The sequence below is a fragment of the Pelodiscus sinensis genome, chromosome 31, assembly GCF_052426305.1.
Source record: "Pelodiscus sinensis isolate ZL-2025 chromosome 31, ASM5242630v1, whole genome shotgun sequence".
NCBI classification, from domain to species: domain Eukaryota; kingdom Metazoa; phylum Chordata; order Testudines; family Trionychidae; genus Pelodiscus; species Pelodiscus sinensis.
Window position 1 is genome coordinate 15,977,940 of NC_143082.1, and position 14,735 is coordinate 15,992,674.

Consider the following 14,735-nt stretch of genomic DNA (forward strand, 5'->3'; position numbering starts at 1 on the left):
GTGAGCGGGAGGGCCTGGACTTGCCCCTTGGGCAGAAAGGTGCCTGCGTGGGCCCCCGGGATCCCGGCTGGCCCGGTGGCCATGGGGTGCCCGGCTCAAGCCAGGGGCTGGAAGCTCATCTAAGAAGACTGGAGTGGGCAAGGCTGGGGCGCCCGTGTCCAAAATGGCATTTCCGGGGTCCGAGGCGCTGGCCTGGGCCTGGGCCTGGAGCAACGGGCTGCAGGCCTCAACCCGCCCCGGGCACCGGGCTGACCGCCCTGTGGGCCGCTCTCCCACAGGCCGGGGAAAAGCTGCCGCTTTACGGGGACGTCGCTCTGGGTGGCAGACGCTCGAGGTCTCCCGCTGCCGGCTCTAAACCCGCCTTGGCATTTCTAAACATTCTCGAGGGCAAGTTCCGAACTTCCCAGGTGTGACAGCCCACGCGGGGGGGGGGGGGGGGCACCGAATAAAATCGAGGCCAGCGATAGGCACTAGCGGGAGCTTTAAAAGGGCTCGTTTCACAGGCAGTCATGAGCCTGTCAGCTGGGAGGAAGCATTTAATCCAAAAATAAATGGGAATGGGAATTGGTTAACACGTTACTGGGGGCGGGGGAGGGAGGACGGACGGAAGGAAGGAATGAATTCTAGAAAACGGATGAGGGAAGCGCAGGACACAAGGAGCAATCTACGGCCAGCAGAGAGAGGGACAATGAGGGGTTTCCAAAGTATGCTAGTCCGCTCCCTGGCACTGGTGTGTTACTAGCTGGAAATGACGCCATTATCCAGAACACGGCAGAGAAAGCGGCCGAGTTATTTCTGTTCTGTATCTGGGGAAAGCCCGGTGCTGCGGTGCTACCCTCCCGCTCCTGCCATTCCGCGCGTATCTCAGGAGGGTCTTAGAGCAGCTACGCAAGTTAAATATGGTAAAATCAGCAGGGTCAGGACACTTGCTGCCAAGAGCTGGAAGAGAGTTGGCCGAGGGGCTTGCCGCGTGGTTAATACGCGTTGGAACCCCAGGAAGGTTCCAGAAGACTGGAAAAACACTCACGCTGGGCCCGTTTTTAAGGACACACAGGCGGAGCCAGGCACTGCCCGGTCTGTCCGTGCTTCTGCGGGAGATACGGGAGTGACTGGCAGGCGAGTCACGTCCTGAAGCATTAAAGGATGAGCAAGCGGGCGCGTTCAGGGAGAGCCCTGGGGCCGGGTCAGGGATTTCGACACGAGGATCTGAAGCGAGTTTAACGAGAAGCCAAAAGAGCAACTTGAGTCCAATCGACAGGTACCCGCAAGGGGAACAACCCCCCCTCCCCCCACACACACCCCTCCCTGGGCAGGTGTGTCTAGGGACGTGCTAGTGTGACTGGACTCTTCTGTCTAGCGAGGAAGCCCAATTGAGGGTTGACCCAAGCCAGGCTGGAAGGAAGGGGAGCGTGTTTATCGGGGAGAGCAATTCAGTATTGGAACAACGGCCCGGGGGTCGCCGTGGGGTCTCCCCCAGGGACCAGTTTGGACTCCAGAGGGGAGGTTTCCCCATGAGATCGGCTCTAGGAAGGACTCCGGGGCAGTTCTCCGGCCCGTGCGGTGCGGGAGGGCAGAGGAGACGATCACGGTGGTGCCTATGGGCCTGGGCATCGATGGCTTGTAAAAGGGCTTGGCTCCCCCAGAGCAGACCCCCCCCAGCACTGGGCCTACAGCGCCCGTCTCCCGCGAGGTCTGGGCATTGACTTTCCTGCCCCTTCTACCTGATCCCACGCTCCAATCCCTCGCCTGCCTTTGATCCCCCCGCCCCTCCGTCCCCACAGGCTTCCTGCCTGCCTTGCCCTCTCTGTCCCATTTCGCCCCCATTGCTGCTGCCATGGGTGGCATGGGGGGGGGGGGTTTCTGCACCCCCCCTCCTCCCGCCCATGGACCATTTGGATTTGCCAGCAAAAAGCAGCAAAAAGTTGGGGTTGGCAGACATGCCGCAGTGCATCATGGGAGCCGTAGTTTGCAGGGCCTCACAACTTCCTCCTCCGATAGGGCAAGCTCTCTGGGTGGACTACAAGACCCATCATGCACCACCATCCCCCATGGGCGTCCAAGCATCTCAGACTACATCTCCCATGATGCTCTGGGGGGTCCCCCCTTCTTGCCGAGGGTTTGTCATTCAGGTGCCGCAGGCTCCTCCCTGGGCCTGGCTTCCAGCCCCTGCGACGTCTCCCAAGCTCCTGGCAGGCCAGGGCCGAGCGCGCTGCATTGGGCAGCCGGGGGGCAGCCCCCCTCTCTCCGTGCACCCAGCTCCGGCGCCCTGCATTGTCCGGGCGCGGGGCCGAGGGCCGGCTGGCTTCGGGTTTTCCCTGCAGCGCAGGAAGGGTCTGCGGGGCAGCCCAGTCACTGCCCTGCTGCATGCCTCAGTTTCCCCACCAGCACAAGGGGCGCTCTGATACTGCCCCCCCCCACGGGGGATGCGACTCCGGGCATGGCTGGGAAGCACTTGGAACTCAGGCACAGGACGTGAGGAAAGGAGGCCCTGCGTGGGGTACCGCTAGAGCTGGGACCCAGCCCCCAAGCCGGGCCGGTGGCGGACGCCTCCCCCAGGTGCCTTGGGAAGGGGGAAGCAGGGGTTGTCCGGTGGCACCTGCCTGCCCCTGAGGCCGGCCAGCCCGGCTGGATTGCGAGGCGACGCTCCAGCCCTTTCGACGTGGAGCCCAGAGGCCCTAGGCCTGCCAGGAGCACCCAACTTCAAACCTGGGGCCACCCGCTCCCGGCACTTACAGGAAGGCCAGGGGAGGGGGGGATGCATGGGGCCAATCCTGGCCTGTTGATCCCGCAGGCATGTGGGGAGAATAGAAGGGGGGGGGGGCTGCGGCTTTACCCCCGGAGCCAGCAACAGCCCAACGAAGGAAGGACGCAAACCGGCCCCTCTTTAATGAGGGGAACTTTATTTGCTCCTGAGATGGAGCATCCAGGAGCTACGGAGCTGACGTTTACGAGGAGCCGAGCGATAATAAGGCCAGGTCGTTCTTCCTTCCCTCCCCACGGCCCCACCGCCCGCCCCAACTATCTCCTGGCGGGAAGGGTCTCTTTCTCAGCCGGTCCGGATCCACGCAGCGCTGCCTCGCCCCCGGCCCAGATCCGCCCCCCACCCCGCACTCTTCTCCAGCCCCCCCCCCCGACTCCTCCCTGCAAACGGGCGCACGCAGCCCCTCGCCGGCGGTTGCAATCCAAGCACATTTGTCTTGTGTCTTATAGGCCGCGGCTGCCGCCTTTTTATTGCAAGCTTGGTGGAGTCCTGCTTGTTAGATTGAATTACATGATTCACTGTTTGATGGTGCTTTTCTATTGCCTTATAAATTTTGTTTATTCCTTCCCTGACCCTTTATTTACAGCCTGGGATTTCTCACCAGATACAAAATAAATTTATAAACAAATCAATTAAATATTTCTTCACAATTTGTCAGCCCCCTCCACAAAAGACACACAATATTTCCAAGAGTTATGGCTGCGGGGAGCGCGGCGCATGCTGCAGCCAGCACCACCCGGCCCCACGGCGGAGCCCGGGGCCTGCCAGCCGGCGCTTTACGCTGACTCAGCGCGGGGGCAAGGCGCAAGAGGCTGGCTCTGAGTTGCGCTGGTTGGCGAGGGGCGCGCAGAGGGGGGTTCCCGCGTGTCGGAGTTGGGCGTGGGGAAGATTTCAGGACGTGGGGGGCGGTGAGGGGGCGGGAGGAACTGCTGGTTGGGGGTTGGGGATGAGATCTGGAGTGTTCCCTGCAAGCCAGGCGCTTGGGCGGCCCCTCTGGAGAGATTCAAATGCCACCCAGCTGGTTAGCCGAGTGTCCGCAGCCAGCAGGGTGTGGTTCTATGGGTGGTGCACATCTGCACATGCCCTGGTGCACAGCACAGCATTTATTCTGCACATGGATGGAAAAGATAGGACAGAACAAAGGAGCAGGAGCAGCCAAGGGGCCGCCCAGTCGGATGGTTGCCTGGTAGACGGCAGGCAGTGAGTGGGGGGGGGGGTCGCTGCCCCGTTGGGCCCAGGGTGCAACTCTGGATCCCAACCGGATCCAAACTACAGCCCATCTCTGTAGGAAAGGTAGAGAGCTCGGCGGGAGGGGGATGGATTGAGGGAGGGGAGGGGTTGTGGGGTCTATATGGGGAGAGATGGACTAAGAGGTCTGGAGAGAGAGAGAGAGATGCATGGAGATAGATAGATGGGGTGGGTGGGGATAGATAGATAGATAGATAGATAGATAGATAGATAGATAGATAGATAGATGCTGAAGAGGGTCCCTTGGCCGGGGAACAGGCAGACATACAGACAAGCAGACACATGGACAAACTCTGAAATATATAGGAGATAGCTATCCTTGTCTTCACCTCTGCCCCCTGCTGGCCCAATGGGGTTATAACTGTCCCAGTCCCCATCTCTGGCCCCTGACTGCCCCCTTGTGGTCATTCTGCAGTATAACTGTCCCTCCTACCAGACCCCTCCCTTTCCATTTGGTGAGAAACAATCCAATTCCAGGCACATCCCATTGTCCTGGCACAACCAAACCCCGATCTTGCTTAAAGTTAGGAGAAGAGGAAGCTGCCTGCCACAGTGGGTGACCCTAGCTCTGACCAGGTGTGACGTAGTGGGGGGGCCTTGCTAGGGCTGTGGCGACCTCTGCTGTCTGGTCATTATGCAAAGGGGGCTCCAAACCTGTCTGACCAGCTACCCCCCATGGGGAGAAACAAAGGAAGGTGAATGCCTCCCCTGGCTGGGGGGCGGGGCTGGAGGAGAGTTAGTTTTAGTTTCTGTCAGGGAGCATGGAGGAAGCAGCCTCAGCAACAGGCTGGGGGGTTTAGAAGCCGAGACACCCCCCCCATCTCAAGGGGGGCTGAGGCATCCTAGGCCTGCCCTGTAACCTGATGACATCTGTGCTGTGCTGTGCTGTATCCTGGAGAAGCAATAAACCACCTCTATTCTACTGGCTGGGGGAGTCTGTTCGTGCCATTCCGGGGGTGCAGGAGGCGGGGGACCCCCAACGCGCTGTCACACCGGGTAGGCGAAGTTCTTCAACAAATGGCCTCGCAGATAGACACACACAAAGTTGCTAAAGTTTATATTATATTATGAACCATTTCCACCACGATGAAAGGCAAACAAAATATTTCAGTTCACAAAACAGCCTTTTGTCCTGATTTGGGAGGAACCCTGAACAGAGAATTCTGAGCCGTGCCCATGGAAACGCCAGTTTTTCCAGCCTCTCGGATGGCAGCACCAGAGCCTGACGCACACAAGGCACGGAACGCACCTGCTGTCACAGTTCTTGGCGGCTGCACCCCTCTCAGATCCAGGTGCTAGATCAGAACAAGCACCTCCATGAATCGGCGAGTCCCTCCCTGGCGCAGGCCTGGGCGGCAGTGTGCTAGGTGCGGTACCAACACACAGAGTTCAAAATGAAATACCCAAGGGGGAAACTGAGGCACAGAAAGGGAGCCTGACTTCCCCAAGGTCATGCAGCAGAACCAGGAATAGACCATCCCGTGCTCTCACCACTGGGCCATGCTCCCGCCACAGCCTGAGGGTCTCTGGTTGCCACAGGACGCAGTGACTTCGGTGTGACTTTGTCAAAAAAATCTCATTCTCCTTGTCTATATTTAGCTGAGTTATTTTGTTCTGTGGCTCCCCTAGCACAGCCACTTGGCTCTGGGGCACCTGCAAATCACTCCCGTGTTGGGCTCTTTCCGGACACGCCATCCCCACCTGCCGGAGAAAGCCAGCGGCTTTTCAGCTTTGCGGCTAGTCCCCCTGCAAGACGCACGAGGCCGCGGGAAGGCTGTTTACACTGCATATGAACAGGAGTCGTTTCCCATGACTTAGATGCCAAGTTCCATGCTCAGAGCAGCACGGCCGGGCTGGCCTCCAGTTCTCTGAGCGCTCTCCGGCGTCGAGGGAGGGGCAGTCAGGTGGGCAGCTGTGATGCCTAGTGGTTACAGCAGAGTTCAAGGCGTCGGGCCTGAAGGACGGTGCCATCTCTTACCTGCTATTTGATTTATAGCAGCAGTTAGAACAGGAGCGGGCGGGATACAGTCCATGGACCGGAGCCGGCCCACCAAGATGCTGGATCCGGCCTGTGGGCTGCCCACTCTGGCCCATGGGCCGCCCTGCGGGCACCCAAGCCTCTGCCCCAGATCACAACCCCCTCCCTCACCCAAACCCCCTCTCAGCCCCCACCCCCTCCCTACTACCCCCAACCTCCATCCCAAACCCCCTAGAAAAAAGCAGCCCTTGACCTCTTACCAAAATCTTGGGAGTGCCCCCATCACAAATGACTGCCCATCCCAGAGTTAGAGGCTCCAGCGCAGCTCAGACCCCCTGTGCAAGGCTCGGCACCGACACAGAGCAAGAGGCAGGCCCTGTCCCCAAATTACTCACAGCCTGAATGGACAAAAGGGAAACCGAGGTACCAAGGGGGCCTTGGCTTTCCCCAGAGCTCAGACTAGAACCTGGGAGTCTTGAATCCCTGGCTGGGTCTTTGCACCACTAGGCTGCACTGCCCCATCCCCCAGCTTTTCTTTAGCCCCTAGCCTAGCAGCCAGGCTACTGAGCTAGGAGTCAGGAGATCTGGGTTCTATTCCCAGGTCCCTGCTCCGGACCTTGCAGGTCACATCTCTCAACGCAGAAGCGGGTCACCCCTGCCCCTGGGGGGATGTTTGTTACTGAGGCCACTTGTAACAGCAACTGTGACCCCCAGACTATTCATGCCTAGGTCACTAGGACCTTTACGAGGGAGCAGTGCTGTGTCCTGCCCACTCCAAGGTAAACTGAGGCACAGAGCAGTGCTGCGTCCTGCCCACACCTAGATAAACCGAGGCACGGAGCAGTGCTGCGTCCTGCCTACTCCTAGGTAAACTAAAGCACAGAGCAGTGCTGCGTCCTGCCCACTCCTAGGTAAACCGAGGCACGGAGCAGTGCTGCGTCCTGCCTACTCCTAGGTAAACTGAGGCACAGAGCAGTGCTGCGTCCTGCCCACTCCTAGGTAAACCGAGGCACGGAGCAGTGCTGCGTCCTGCCTACTCCTAGATAAACTGAAGCACAGAGCAGTGCTGCGTCCTGCCTACTCCTAGGTAAACCGAGGCACGGAGCAGTGCTGCGTCCTGCCTACTCCTAGGTAAACCGAGGCACGGAGCAGTGCTGCGTCCTGCCCACTCCTAGGTAAACCGAGGCATGGAGCAGTGCTGCGTCCTGCCCACTCCTAGGTAAACCTCGCTCCCTTTGGGGAGCCCTGGGGTGGCTGGGAACCCGGGCGGAGAGAGGCAGGCAGCACTGACCTCCCAGCCGCCACGCACAAGCCAGGAGCCCCTGACACTTTGATGGCGCGGCTGAAATACTGTCTTTTTCTAAAATTTACCTGCGTGCAACCTGGGGCCCTTGCAGTGATTTGCAGCGGCTGTAAAACTGCCTCCCGCCAGCCCCTGCTGCCCCCAGAGGCCCCTGCTGGCGTGCGCCCAGCCGGGGGGGCCTGCCACGTGCAGCACCTGCGCCCGCCAGCAATGCCGAGTCAGGCCGTACCCGCGCTGAACCTTCGCCACCTGCTGCGCCGCCGGAGGGCTGCCTCGGCCTGGCTCCCCGCGGGGCTCGCCGCAGTGCCCCGGCCTCGTTCCGCACCCGTTCGCAGAGCCCCAGGAAGCAGCCCAAAGCACTTGACCCTGGAATGCAGCCACCTCTGGGGGGCAGCGCGGGGCGCGAGGCCACGCAGCAGCACGGGAAGGCGATTCCACGCTCTCCCTGCCACGCACGACGGGGGGAGGGAGGGGGCTGCCCCCCAGGCCTGTGCCACCGTACACAGGAGTCCAGAGACCGACCGGGTTGAGCATTAGGGGGCGGATGCTGAACTGGGGAACCGGGACGCCATCGGTTCAAGTTAACCGGTGGGGCTGGAGTCGGGTCCTGTCTGCAGCGGGGGAGGGGGGGCCACTCCAGCCCCACGGGGGGCTCGCCGTGGACAGGGGCTGCACCAGTGTCCCCCTGCGGTGCCACTCCAGCCCAGCTGCGGGCGGGGGAGCAACACCCCCCCAGTTACGCCGTTAACCAGTGTGACCACGCGTCGAGCCAGTGACCACATGACAAGGGATTTTACACCCCTGGGAGCAGCATCCACCATCGTCGCACAGACCCCCGAGGCGCCCGGCTCCGCTGAGTCCCACGGGGAGAGCCAGGGGGCTGAGGCGCAGGGGAGGGCGGGGGCTGCCGGGGCCCAGGGAAGGCAGCCGGCATCAGAGGCCTGGCTTTTTCGGCGGCTTGGCAGAATCCCAGTTGCCATGACGACCACCCTCTGCGTTGCCATGGCACCGCTCGTCGCCGCGTTGGGGGGGCCCATGAGCAGAGGCTGGTCCAGGGAGGCGCTGGACCCCGCAGCCGCAGGCACGGGCGAGCTCCCGGCTCGGGCCACGGCAGGAACCCAGCCCTCATCCAGCAGCAGGGCCCCAAGCCAGACCCCCGGCCGGTCGGCTGCGCAATCCCCACACGGGCTTCCAAGGCCGGCGGGTTTTTAAAAAGAATCGGGGACGGGGACGCAGTTTTAGTCACGTCCTGCTTTTAGAGCCCACATCCAGGCTTCCCTCTGGACCCCCAGGGCTGGGACCTTGGGCCCCCAATGCCCTCCGAAAATCCGGCCCTTTCGTCCTTTCGTTCAGCGGGCGCTGAGGGGCGCGGAATCACGGGACTCCGGGCGCTGGGGCTTGGTGCTGACGAGCTATCGCCGCCCAATAGCGATGCCCTTTGGAAACTCCAGCTGGGATTGTCCACGGACGGCAGGTAACAGGCTGCCTCGGCCCTTTGCAAGAGGCCGCACGACAGGCCGGGTCCTGGAAATGTAAGCCGCGGATTAGCCGGTCCCTGCTCCGATCATCTGCCAGTCAAAGGGTGAGGAAGCCAGGGCCCCCTGCAAGCCGGGTGCTTGGGCGGCCACTCCGCAGAGAGTCAAACGCGCCCCCCTGATTAGCAAAGCGTCCACAGCCGGGCTCTTTGTCTCTCCCAGTGGTGCCCATTTGCACAGGCACAAATATTTATTCTGCACATTTGGAAAGAAACCCACGCACGGCTGGGAAAGATTAGCGGGCACGTCGGAGGAGGCAGGGATGTTTGGAGTGGGCGGGACGTTCCCTCCAGCCCTTTCCGTCCATGTGTGGAATAGTGTGCGCGCGCGCTGAAGTGTGTGCACCAACGGCAGAAACACAAACCCTAACGGGGGGCTCTGTTGGAGCCACCTTTGTGCTGCTCATCTTCCGCTCTGCCCCCAGTGGACCTTTCGCCACAGACAATCCCCATTGCAAGAGCCTCCAGTAATGGCCTCTCCCATCTTGCTTAGGGGGGCTGGGTGGTGACAGGACCCAAACAGAACGTCACAGGGCCTTGATTCTAACCCCTCCCAGGGACTCGCTGCCCCCCAAAGGGGCAGACCCCCCAGCAATGTTGGGCTGATGCCCCAGAAGGGCAGCTCTGCATTCTGTCCAGCCCCCGTGTGCAAAGGGCGGGGAAAGGAGCGGTGGAACCAAGGTGACATGTGGTTGTGCCTCAGTTTCCCCATCTGCACCGAACACACCAAGGCAAGGCAGGCATGACCGGGGTATGAGAGGAGGGGCCTGGCTGGCAGTGTAGGCCAGTAGTTAAGGCCGAGGACTGGAAGCCAGGACTTCTGGGTTCCCTGGCTGGTTGACACTGGTCAAATCATTCCCCTGCTCGGTGCCTCAGTTTCCCCTCGCCTGTAAGCACTTTGGAGCAGTGGCTGCCTGAGCAGCACCCGGCCCAGTGAGGCCTCTCGGAAGCACCTTAATAAACACTGTTCCCAGGTCTGCTGCGCTCGGGCGTCGGAGGGGACCCCGTGCTCCTCCGCCATCGTCTGGAGACACAGGAGAGGGGGCAGGGGTCTGGCCTGGGGGCCACAAGTGTCAGCATCACAGCCCGAGCGGCTGTCCAGCATCCCCGCTCCTCCCCCGCGCACAAACCCAGCCCTGGCCGGGAGCCCGACAGGCTGTTAACTCCCCTGCCTCCAGCAGCTGGTCCAGACTCTGGACTGCCTTGGGTGGAGCAGACATGTGATGGACACAAAGGCCATGGCATGAGGTGGAGAGAGACACACACTGACACGGGGACACGCATGTTCCGATGCCGATCCCCATGCTCACCTGGACACAAAGACACGCATGTATATATATATGTACCCATGCACGCGTGTACGCCCACTCAGACATACCTTCAGTGCCCGGGGCCGGTATACACACACACACGCACGCAGACAGGTGCACCAACACACACAGCCACACCCGTCCATATGGACACATATGCCTGGGGCACGTGCTCCTCCAACAAAGCTACACAACACATGCCCCACCATGCAGCCCCGCAGCCACCCATGTTACACACCCTGGGGAGCATACAACACAGCAAAGAGCTTTCCCAGGATCTCCGAAAACTGGGCAACCGGGCAGCCGAATGGCAGGCGACATTCAGTGTGATAACTGCAAAGCACGGCACGTTGGAAACCAGCGTCCCAGCCAAGAGAGACCTGGGGTCACTGTGGAGAGTTCTCTGAAAACGGCAGCAGGACGCTGGGAAGCATTAAGAAAGGGACAGAGCATACGGCAGAAACGGCAGAGTGCCTTTCTAGAAAGCCCCGGGGCCCACACCCTGTATCCTACGGCCGCCCCTTCTCAGAACCATCTCTTGGCATTGGAAAGGGGCAGAAAATGGCAATAAAATGCTGAGGGTTTGGAACGGCTGCTGCGAGGAGAGCTTAACTAGACTGGGACTTTTCAGCATGGAAAGGAGACGACTAAGGGGGTATGATAGAGGCCTATAAAATCAGGACGGGCATGGAGAAGGTACCTAAGGAAAGGTTATTTATGCTTTCTCACAACACAAGAACTAGGAGTCACCTCATGAAATTAATAGGTAGCAGCAGGTTGAAAACAAATGAAGTATTTTTTCACAGGATGCACAGTCAACCTGTGGAACTCCTCGCCAGAGGATGTGGTGAAGGCCAGGACTCTAACAGGGTTCAAACAAGAGCTAGACACATTCATGGAGGTTAGGTCCATCGATGGCTATTAGTCAGGATGCGCAGGGAGGGCGTCCCTCGCCTCTGTCTGACAGAAGCTGGGGATGGGCGACAGGGGAGGGATCACGCGATGATACCCTGTTCGGTTCACTCCCTCTGGGACACCTGGCCCTGGCCGCTGTCAGAAAACAGGACACTGGACTGGACGGACCTTTGCTCTTATGTTCTTACGTTCATAACAAATACAAACCCAACACACACACCACCATCCCCTACTGCACTCATGCAGACTGTCAGCCCCTCCGCACACACTCCCTGTGCGTGCACACACACACACACACACACACACACACACACACACACACACACATCCTCCCATGAACACGCGCACACACACACACACACACGGACATGCACACACACACGGATGTGCGCACACACACGTACGCACACACACGGACGCCCTCCCATGCGCACACACGCACGCACACACAGACACACGGATGTGCACACACACACACACACACGGATGTGCACGCACACACACACACACCCTCCCATGCACGCGCGCACACACACACACACAGATGTGCACACACACACACATGTACGCACACACACGGACGCCCTCCCATGCGCATACACGCACGCACACACAGACACACGGATGTGCACACACACACACACACAGATGCACCCTCCCATGCATGCGCATGCACACACATACACGGACATGCACACGCACACACCGCGCAGGGCCTGTAAATCAGGTCGCTGTGATGCACCAGGTCTCCTAGCACCCTTTTGCGCGCAAGTCCGTTCCGTCCCGGCTCCAGGGCTCTTAGACTGAGAGAACCTGACTGCATTCCAGTAAAATCCACGGTAATGGATGGCCACTATTTCAACCGTGGCTCCTCTTTATTGATTTTCCTTTAATGAAAGTTAATTATAACAATGATTTAATTAATAGAATCTCTCTCTTCCTTTATTGCTTCCCGCATTAGGACTATTAATAAATATGACCCAGACTGACAGCAGAATTAATCATAAACTTGGAATCTCATCCAACGGGCGCGTCTCATCCCAGACTCAATACCAGCCCCAGCGCCAAGCCCATAAAATTTACAAGGGTGGGAGGGTTAATAATACAGGAATTATTATCAAACTTTTACATTCTTAAGTAGGTTTATGAAATCGTCTGTTGAGTTATGGCTAATGACATCAAGGCCAAAGAAACGACATGGCCAGGGGGTGGTGTCTGTGTGTGTGTGTCTGTGTGAATAACGTTAACAGCCCGCAAAGAACACGTGCAAACACACTGAGATTCTGGCACTGAGAAAAATGTGGAAGATTCCAATGCTAGATAACCGGAGGGTGTGTGTGGGGGGGAGTGTGTGAGTGTGTGTAGATGCTTTACCTGCTCGCAAAGAACACACACATTCATAGACACAAAGATTGGCACTGAGCAAATACGAGAGATTCCAGTGCTAAGTAGGCTTTACCTGCAAAGAACACGCACATACACATAAAGACAGAGGCAATGCCAGGTAGCGTGTGTGTGTGTGTGTGTGTGTGTGTGTGTGTGTATTTTTGTGTGGCTTTACCTGCAAAGAACACGCACATACACATAAAGACAGAGGCAATGCCAGGTAGCGTGTGTGTGTGTGTGTGTGTGTGTATTTTTGTGTGGCTTTACCTGCAAAGAACACGCACATACACATAAAGACAGAGGCAATGCCAGGTAGCCTGTGTGTGTGTGCGCGCGCGTGTAGCTCTACCTGTCTGCAATGCAAGCACACACCTAGTGTGTATGTGTTTTCCTGCCTGCTAGGCACATGCACTTAAATCAGCACAGAGCTCACTGCACCCCGCAGGGCTCTCCTAGCTGGGCTCTGCTCCGCAGGGGTCCCCGCCAGCTGCTGTGCTTGGGTGAGCCGTGCCGGCTGGAATTCCAGGCCCAGACTTTTCTGATGTGGGATGCCGACGTTCCCCGGTGCCCGGCCTGGGGCCTGCATGTCACAGCCTGGCCCCGGGAAGCCCCGAGGGCCAGGGGGCCCCGCAGACCCGCATCGGGGGAGCCAGACTCTCAGAAGAGCTGGGAGCCCGTGGGGAACCCCAAACCAAGTGGCCAGGTTTTCCCAAGGACTCGGCCCATTCGTGGGCAAATCCGGGATGTGCCGGGAGTGAGTCTGCTCCACCCTGAGCTACCTGAACCGGAGCCGGGGGCCGGCCTGCGCTGTGGGTGCTGAGCAGGGGAGGAGCTGAGCCGGGGAGCGGCTCTTTGGTGGCAACGTGGATACTCCGCACGCCCTTCGGTGTGTGTCTCGGCCTCGGCGGGGCTCAGCGTCCGCCCGGCCCTGGCAACCGATGACAGCCCCACATGGCTCAGCATTTTGAAGCCAGTCCCACGATTCGTGGCAAGGGCCCTGAGTCACAGGTTTGTCTGAACGGCCTCTGCAAACCGCCCACACCTGGAGCATCCGGCAGCAAATCACTGTGGGGAAGCAGCACTGCAGTGCGGTGTTTCTGCAGGCTCCTGCACCGTGTTCACTGGCAGTGTGGCCTGTATCGCAGTGCGGTGTGTTTCTGCAGGCTCCTGCACCGTGTTCACTGGCAGTGTGGTCTGTATCGCAGTGCAGTGTGTTCCTGCAGGGTCCTGCACCGTGCTCACTGGCAGTGTGGCCTGTATCGCAGTGCGGTGTGTTTCTGCAGGCTCCTGCACCGTGTTCACTGGCAGTGTGGTCTGTATCGCAGTGCAGTGTGTTTCTGCAGGGTCCTGCACCGTGCTCACTGGCAGTGTGGTCTGTATCGCAGTGCAGTGTGTTTCTGCAGGCTCCTGCACCGTGCTCACTGGCAGTGTGGTCTGTATCGCAGTGCAGTGTGTTTCTGCAGGGTCCTGCACCGTGTTCACTGGCAGTGTGGCCTGTACTGCAGTGCGATGTGTTTCTGCAGGGTCCTGCACCGTGCTCACTGGCAGTGTGGTCTGTATCGCAGTGCAGTGTTTCTGCAGGGTCCTGCACCATGCTCACTGGCAGTGTGGCCTGTACCACAGTGCGGTGTGTTTCTGCAGGGTCCTGTACAGTGTTCATTGGCAGTGTGGCCTGTACCACAGTGCGGTGTGTTTCTGCAGGGTCCTGTACAGTGTTCATTGGCAGTGTGGTCTGTATCGCAGTGCGGTGTGTTTCTGCAGGCTCCTGCACCGTGTTCACTGGCAGTGTGGTCTGTATCGCAGTGCGGTGTTTCTGCAGGGTCCTGCACCGTGCTCACTGGCAGTGTGGCCTGTATCGGAGTGCGGTGAGTTTCTGCAGGGTCCTGCACCGTGTTCACTGGCAGTGTGGTCTGTATCGCAGTGCAGTGTTTCTGCAGGGTCCTGCACCGTGCTCACTGGCAGTGTGGCCTGTACCGGAGTGCGGTGAGTTTCTGCAGGGTCCTGCACCATGTTTCAATCAATGCAACTCGCAAAGCAGTGAGGTTCCTTCCTGCACATGGTACAATAGCAATACCCGCTGCACTAAAACATGGTGGCTGTGTCTAGACTGGCAAGTTTTTCTGCAAAATCATCTGCTTTTGTGGAAAAACTTGCCAGCTGTCTACACTGGCCGCTTGAATTTCCTCAAGAACACTGACGATCTCATGTAAGATTGGCAGTGTTCTTGCGGAAATACTGTGCTGCTCCCATTCGGGCAAAAGCCCTCTTGCGCAAATCAATGGCGATTGGGGCTTTTTTGC